Here is an 8,993-nt window from a genome sequence, read left to right as displayed (position 1 = left end):
CTGCAGCAAATCGATCCTGAATATTTAATCCTCGAGGAAGAGGTACTAAATTTGTGCATTTAATTCCTCCTAAGTCCCCTATCCTTTTTTCTTGGCTAATCCTGCTCATCCTGTTAGCAGCAACAAGATGGCCCAGAACCCATAACCAGTACTGGGGATCCGTTTCACCTTCTTCCAACTGCTCCTGATGTACTTTTCTGCAAAGGATTACCACCAATGGAGAAAGTGATAATGACTGTCCAGCCAGACTTACTTCAGTCAGCTTTCAAATGAAGACAAACTTCTGCAGTAGTTGCCCCCCGAGTCTTGACCAAGAAAAGGAAGATGATCACCAGGCGAGTGAACAAGAAACCGGTACCAACTTCTCCGAGCCCATCAGAGTCCAACACCAACCAGGTAACTCATCATTCAAGAACTTCTTCTTTATTTCAGACATATATACTCTGGCTGACTGTAATTCTATTTTCAGGATGCAGCTGAAGAAACCTTCAATGCAGAAGGCCTGAATCAACATGAGACGGCTGCGACTCCTGATGCACTGATGGATACAAACGAAGAACAAGCTGACACAGTCGATGCTCTTGACGCTAATATTAGCTCTGATGGGACGATTGCTCCTGAACCGACCAACACTTCTTCTCCAGAACAGGTAACATCACAAAACCAATTCTGAACCAGCCGATAACTTCATAAATGCACCTTGTTCTAACTCCAAAGATGTCCATAGAGTTTTGATATTTCAGGTTTGCTTTCCTTCGACCCGGCATCAATGGGTCTAATTGTCCCTGGAGCAAAAGTATTATCTCTGCAGCAATCGGCTAACTTGACACATCAACTTCAACTCATCAAGGATCTTCTATCCGCTCCAATCACCGCTCTGGTTGACAATTCCAGCAAAATAAAGAACATTTTCGAGCAAATAGAATCCCAACTTCCAGAGCCATTGCAAATCAAACTCTGGTCGGCCAGCAACCTCCCATTCTTTCGGATAGAAGTCAGTAAAGCACAACAAAGGATAGAAGCACGTCACTCTCAAACTTCTCTGAAAGCTGACATTACCCAAAAGTGCAAGGCCCTCAACCAGAAGAAGGCAACTCTAGATATTAAAGCTGACGTGTCTGCCAACGTGAACCGACTCGACCTCCTGAAGAAAGAACTGGTGGAACTCGAAGCAAAGGTCCGCACCACCAAAGAACTCATCCAGGCCGAAGAAATCTCCATCGCAAACTCTAAGCAAAAAACCCAGGAAATAGCCAAGCAGATACAAGCAGAGTTTGCAGACATCAGCACCTTGAGTCGGTAGATAGTCACAAGCGATGACAAGGATGACGAAGCGATTGTAGCACGAGCAGACGCCGTCCGTACTGAAGCCATCCATGCCATAGTGGAGTTCCTGAACCAGTAGATATGCTCAAGAGAGAATTAGTACCACCTGTTAATTTGAGACTTGTAACTGTTCTTTTAAAACATCTTAAGTCGATGGTCACACATCGGTTGTTCGCTTTTCATATTTTTTCACTAGCCAACTCAAAGTGTTGGCCTGTCATGATTTTTCTTTTTCCTTCTCTTTTTTTTACTAGCCAACTCAACGTGTTGGCCCGTCGTGATATAGCCAGATGGACGTCATCGGCTTTGATTACTCGCCTTCCCACATGCTCGGGAAATACCTCTTGAGATGCTGACCATTGACAGCAACAGGAAACTTGACACCGTCCAATTCCTCGAGCATGTATGCATTCCCAGGCAAAACCTGATCAACCTTGTACGGCCCATGCCAAGTTGGAGACCATTTACCAAACTTTTTGTCTTTAGTTCCCAATGGCAATACCGCCTCCCAAACCAAATCTCCAACTTGGAAATCCTTAGGCTTGACCTTCTTGTTGTATGCACGGGCAACTTTAGCTTTGTTCTCTTTGATTTTTTCCAGCGACCAAAGCCTTAGCTCTGTCAGGTCCTCCACGTTATCGTTCATCAAGGTTGCATACTGTTCAGCAGATAGATCATTCTGAAACTCAACACGCCTTGATCCAGCCGTGATTTCCCATGGTAGCACAGCGTCCTGGCCGTATACTAGATGGTACGGCGACGTCTTGGTAGACCCATGACATGAAATACGATATGCCCACAAAGCTTCTGATAACACCTCATACCAGCGCCTAGGATATTCATCGATCTTTCTCTTTATGAGCTTGATAAGGCTCTGGTTGGATGCCTCAGCTTGTCCATTAGCTTGGGCATAATACGGAGATGATCTGATCAGCTTAATCCCCATGTCATCGGCAAACTTTCTGAACTCCTCTGATATAAAGACCGATCCTCCATCGGTCGTAATGGTCTGAGGGATCCCAAACCTGTGAATGATGTGTTCTTTGACAAAGCTGATCACATCTCTCGATGCTACTGACCTCATGGGCACTGCCTCTACCCACTTTGTGAAATAATCTGTGGCAGCTAAGACCCATTGGTGACCCTTGCTAGACGACGGGTTGATCTGTCCAATCATATCCATGCCCCATCCTCTGAATGGCCAAGGTTTGATGATAGGATTCATCACTGATGCTGGCCCTATCTGAATTTTGCCAAACTTCTGACATGCTTGACATCCCTTGTAATATTTGAAACAATCCTCAAGCATAGTGGGCCAGTAATAACCCGATCGCCTAATCAGCCATTTCATTTTATGAGCCGATTGGTGAGTACCGCAGGCTCCTTCATGCACCTCATGCAAGAGCCGATTCGACTCTGAAGGTCCCAGACATTTGATTAGTAGTCCTTCCAAGGTCCTGTAGAACATGTCATCCCCTATCAGAACATACTTCATGGCCTTGAGTCTTATCCTTCTGGGTGCCCCCCGAGCCGAATCCTTCAAGTAATTGAAGATGTCGGCTCTCGAGTCTCCGGGTTCTAGAAACTGAACCTCCACATCGACTCCATCGGCTGCTTCCCTGTACCCGGAAGCCATCTGTGCCAAATCATTGGCTTCATTGTTCAGAGTCCTGCGTATCCAGTGGAAATTGATGTATCTAAATTGTGACATCAACTCATGGCACTGCATCCATATCGGGAAAAGAGCCTCACTCTCACATGTATATTCCTCCGTGAGCTGAGAAATCACTAATTTTGAGTCCCCAAAAATTTCCACCGCCTCTGCTCCAGCTTCAAGGAGTAGTTCCATCCCTTTGCAAACGGCTTCATATTCCACCAAATTATTGGTGCATGAGGCAGTCATTCTGATGGAAAACGAATATGTTGCCCCACGAGGCGAGACCAACAGAATTCCCACACCGCACCCATCATCACAAGCCGATCCATCAAAGAACATAGCCCAAGCACGAACAAATACTGCAACAATATCAGTGCTGATCCTGTCCGCAACAAGATCCGCCAGTGCTTGTCCCTTGACTGCTTTTGCAGGCTGATATCGGATATCAAACTCTGACAATGCAAACATCCATTTTCCAAGCCGGCCTTTCAGGACAGGAGCCGACAGCATGTGCTTTATGACATCTGATTTGCATATAACAATTGTTTCCGCCGAGAACAAAATATGATGAAGCTTTGTACATGTAAAGTATAAGCAAAGGCAAAGCTTCTCGATTTCAGGGTACCTGGTCTCGGCATCTAACATGCGTCTGCTGAGGTAGAAAACCACCCTCTCCTGGCCGTCATGCTTCTGAACCAACACTGAAGCAATAGAAGTGTCACCCACGGATAGGTACACATAGAACGGCCTATCATGCTGAGGAGGAACCAACACTGGAGGCTTTGACAAATATTCTTTGATTTCATCGAAAGCTTGCTGTTGTTCTGCCCCCCAGCGAAACTCATCATCAGATTTGATCTTCACTAGACCCATGAACGGCTCAATGCGCCCAGACAGATTAGAGATAAACCGTCTAACAAAGTTAATTTTACCGATGAGCTTCTGCAATTCTTTCTTCGTAGTAGGTGGCTTCATCGTCTTCACAGCTTCTTGACTCTTTAGGCCGATCTCGATTCCCCGTTCATGCACCAGGAATCCCAGAAATTGACCGGCCGATACACCGAAGGCACACTTCTTTGGGTTCATTTTGAGCCCGAACCTTCGAGTCCGCTCCATAACTTGACGCAGATCTTCTAAATGCTCCGCAGTTGACTTGGACTTGACCACAACATCATCAATATAAATCTCTACCAGCTTGCCGATGAGATCATGAAAAATGTAATTCATAGCACGTTGGTACGTTGCACCGGCATTTTTCAGTCCGAAGGTCATAACCAAGTACTCAAACAAGCCAACTGCACCTGGTACTCTGAACGCAGTCTTGTTCACGTCCTCTTGGGCCATGAAGATCTGGTTGTAACCGGCGTTGCCATCCATAAAACTCATCATTTTGTGGCCAGCAGCGGCATTGATCAACGTCTCTGCAACAGGCATTGGGTATTCATCCTTCGGAGTTGCTCTGTTGAGATCTCTAAAATCGACGCAGACGCGCCATCGGCCATCTTTCTTTTGTACCGGCATCACACTGGAGATCCATTCTGCATACCGGCACGGCCTGATGAACCCAGCATCCAGCATTTTCTCCACCTCTTTCTTAACTTCTTCTAGGACTTCGGCCTTCATCTGACGTGCTGGTTGCTGAAACGGCCGAAACCCCTTCTTGAGCGGGAGCCGATGCTCGACGATGCTTCTATCCAGACCGGGCATTTTAGTGTAGTCCCATGCAAAACAGTCCCGATACTCTTTCAGTAATGCAATCATCTCCTCACGCAAAACCGGATCCAACTTTTTGCTGATAAATGTCGGCCGTGGCTTATCCCCAGAACCGATGTCAACTTCTTCCAAAACGTCAGCTGACGTGAACCCGTATCCTAGTTTGCCGTCGTCTGAGAAACCAGCTGCGAACGCAGGCGAGTCTTCATTGTCTGCAAGATCAGCGGCAAACACAGGGAAATGACAAGAAAAATTATTTGGCCAACCGCATGGGCTGGCCGCCTCTATACTTCCATTATAATTCGAAATCAAATAGTGAATGAGTGGCCAACTGCCAGAGCAGGCCATCGTGTGTACATGATGTAACAATTCCAAACCCAAACAGGATTTTCCTATTTTTTGGGGCCGATCGCCGGGATCGGCCTGTCTATTTCTATTACATCCCGTGGCATGCCAGGATGCATTTACTCTGTGAGGCCAGTGGATAAGACCAGCCTCAATCCGTTTTTTGTCGCCTCGATCCGATCACAGTCTTCGAGGGCGATCCCTGAGATCGGCTCTTGTCCTTCTGCATCCCAAGCATGCATATCCGCGACGGAGACTTCACTGGAATCGTCTGCAGGGACCACTTCTACTTCGTCGCCGTCCCATTGGACGAGGTAATGATGCATTGTGGAGGGGATACAACAGTTGGCATGAATCCAGTCCCTTCCAAGCAGCACCGTGTATGTACTCTTGCTGTTAACGATGAAGAACGATGTCGGTACAGTCTTGCGGCCCACTGTCAGTTCCACATTGAGAACCCCCATTGCTTCTGATGGTTGTCCGTTGAAGTCATTGAGCATCACGTTGGTCTTGATCAGATCAGCCGAAGAACGACCCAGTGGGCGCAGCACAGAGTACGGCATCAAGTTGACTGCAGCGCCAGTGTCGACCAACATCCTGTTCACAGGCTTGCCGTTGATGAAACCCTTGAGATATAACCCCTTCAAATGTTTGTAGCTCTTCTCCTTGGGCTCCTAAAAAACGATTGGCCGTGGGCCGAGATCCAGCTGCGCGACGGCCAATTCCTCCTGTCGGGGTGCTCGAAACTCTGACGGGAGCACGAACACCATGTTCACGTCAGCCGATGACTTTTCATCGGCTTTTGTCTGCTTGGGGCGCCACTCCATCCTCTGGGCGCCTCTCTTCCCTCTGCGGTCGCCTGACTTGCTCCGCGAGATCCGGACGCGCCTTCCTCAGCACATCGAGGTACTTCGCTTCTGCGTCTTCGAGGTTGCGCAAGCGCTGTATTCTGTGCTTCTGCGACCAATTGAGCCCGTCAGGACACCACCGTGGGCGATGGTACCTGTCTTCTTCCTCTGGCTCGGATCTCCTCTGGATGGTCGCCTCACATGATTGTCCTGACGTGTCCTGGGCCCCAAACGCCGGAACACCGATGTCTTGTCCTGTTGGTGCCCTCGCGGCCTGCACTCCAAGCAATCATCTATAGTAGGTAATCGGCTCATGCCGGAGTTCCAACAGTACCTGAAGAACGGGCAGTGCCAGTGGTCTCGTACAGCCTGGCGCTTTCCCAACGTCCTTCCCGTGCAGTGCTCATACTCGTCTTCTTCCGATTCGCGTCGGCGGCGCAGGTTGTACTGATACTGGTATTTCTCCAGAAGCCGATTAGAAGCTGGAAGCTGATTGCGGATGTGACGCACTTGCTCTTCGGTCACATGCTGCTGTTCCAACTCGTGTTCCTTCTGCGGCCGCTTGCCAGAAGCGACCTCTCTCCTCTGCTTGTCATGGCGGCGCACAGGTCCCACCATGTTGATCTGAAATGCTAGATCCTGGTCTTCGGATCTGACGTCTGACAGCTCCACAATGTTAACCGGTGGGAAGGGCTTCGTGTCAACCTTCATGGTGTGCTGAGCCAGGATCAATCGGCCTTGTTCGATAGCCGATTGGATCTGTCGACGCAGCTCCTTGCATTCACCCGTGGCATGAGTGAACGAGTGGTGCCATTTGCAGTACAGCCTCCCCTGCAGCTCTTGTGGCGTCGTTAGCTTGTGGTTCTCTGGGAGCTTTAGCTGTTTTTCTTTTAGGTGCAGGTCAAATATCTGCTCTGTGTTGGTTACATCGAAGTCGAAGCCCTTCACAAGCCCCTGCTGCTTGATCCACTTGCATGGGACAGGATTTGCCCCCCGGGTCCACTCTGCCACGGCTACTTCCTGCTCTTCGCCAGAGTCGTCAGATTCCTCAGCTTGTGCCATGTTTACATGGCGCTTGAACTTGTCCTGGTACAACTCAGGATGGTAATGCTCGTACGCTGTAAGCTTCTGCACCAGGTGAGCCAAAGATGTGAACTCCAACTGGAAAGCCGCATCCTTGATCGGCTTAGCGAGTCCCAGGGCAGCCAGATCGACTGCCTCCTTCTCTGTGATGCGTAACGAGTAGCATCGGTTCTTGACCTCCCTGAAGCACTGTATGTACTCTGACACGGTCTCTCCTCGCTTCTGCCTGACTTGGGCGAGGTCGGCAATTCCGGCTTCTGCAGCTTCCGAGTGGTACTGGGTATGGAATTGATCTTCAAGCTGCCTCCAAGTCCGGATCGAATCCGGAGCCAGTGATGCATACCATCCAAAAGCCGGGCCTGTCAGGGATTGGCCAAAGAACCGGACCCTCAATGGATCCGATACTGAGATCGTCCCACCAGGCGTGCCAGAATGTGTTGTCGATCGAAACCCACCGGCGAGCAACGACGGGCAACACGAAGAGCCGGGAGGTTGCTGGTGCGCTGGCAAGCACTGCTCCCTCGTCGACGGCCCGCAAATTCCGTCACGCGCTCGGAAGATGTGTGAAAACCGGGCGTGCCACCTGACCTATACCCGATCAAGAGGGTGTAGACGTGCTCCGAAACAGTTTCCTGCATACAAAGACACGTGTAAACGTAAGTCCGAGCCGTGGTCGGCTCCCCGGGAAGACTCTTGCATCGGCTTTAAAGAGCCGATCGAGTCCCGGTGTCAGACGGGATCTGATTGTATCCGGATATGATAAATAAAGCAAGTCACTATAAAACTGCTTCAATCGAGTCCAATTAATCTTAACCCACGATGGTAATAGCCTCACTGCTAGATCGGAACATCCTACACGTGACTGGGCCTAGCGAACGTAACAGACAACTAAACCACAACCTAAAACATAGGCCTAAGAACTAGCAAGAGCCGATTCCCGGAACAATCCCCATCAAGGCTAAGATAAAGCATCTACTACGCCACCGGATCATCCAATCCGTTTGCAAGGCCTAACCCAGCAGATATTATGCCAACTCTTAAGATAAGAGCAAACCATAACAGATCGGATCTACTAAACATGAAAGAAGCAGGGTGTTGTCCCTGTGCGACTAGTTCTACGCGATAAGAACTAGCGAGAGATCGAAACGTGACTACACAGAGACAATGTGGTGTTCGCAGATGATAAGCAACAAAGCATAAAAGATCTACTAAAAGCCATGCTACGAACATCATGATAACTAGTACTACTCGCCATCAAAAACGCTTCAGAACGAGTAATACCAAGGTAAAAGCAAGAACAATACTGCCCTGATCGCAAGAAGCGATCAGGGCAGCATGGCACTTACTTGGTTGAAACCCTAGGATTAGGGGTGGCGATGCGCCGAGAGTTGTTGTTTGCGAGTCGTGATGACGCTCCTTTACGAATAACAAAGGATACATATTTATAGTCCGGAGACTTGGGAAACAATCTAAACTAATCTTGTCCCGATTGGACTCTATCTCTAATCTTGAACTAAATCTAAGGATACACGGCCAATGTGGCCCATACGCTCACGCAGGAGCCGATTTACAAGCCTTCCTCAATCTTCTGCTTTAAGCCCATCTTGCTTTCGGCCCATAAATTAACCCTGTTAATTAACCCTGTTAATTTATGGCGATAACAGTACCGTATGCAACAGTGAACATTAAGTTCTTAACGGCAGTCTGCAGGTCACAAGGTGTCCGGTGGGTGATCTCATCCACTGGAAATTGCTGCGGGGCCAACGCTTCAACTGCGGCCTGGATCCCCGTTGGCTCGGTGACGGCGACGTTTGTGGAAGCGCAACTGCTTTTCCGCTGAGACAGGTGATCGGCTGCGACACTAGGCTCTGGAGGCACCTTTGCGCTTGCTGTTGTTGGCTCATTGCTACGGCCACTTGGCGTTGAACCTCTTCCTCCAGTCTTTGATCGTGTGACATGAGCCGTTCCTCTAGCCTTCGCAAGTGCTCCCGCTCATCATTCTTTCTTCTTTGCCGGCTTCT

This window comes from Panicum virgatum, chromosome 9N, assembly GCF_016808335.1.
Source record: "Panicum virgatum strain AP13 chromosome 9N, P.virgatum_v5, whole genome shotgun sequence".
NCBI lineage: Eukaryota > Viridiplantae > Streptophyta > Magnoliopsida > Poales > Poaceae > Panicum > Panicum virgatum.
Note: the sequence above shows the minus strand (reverse complement) of the source record.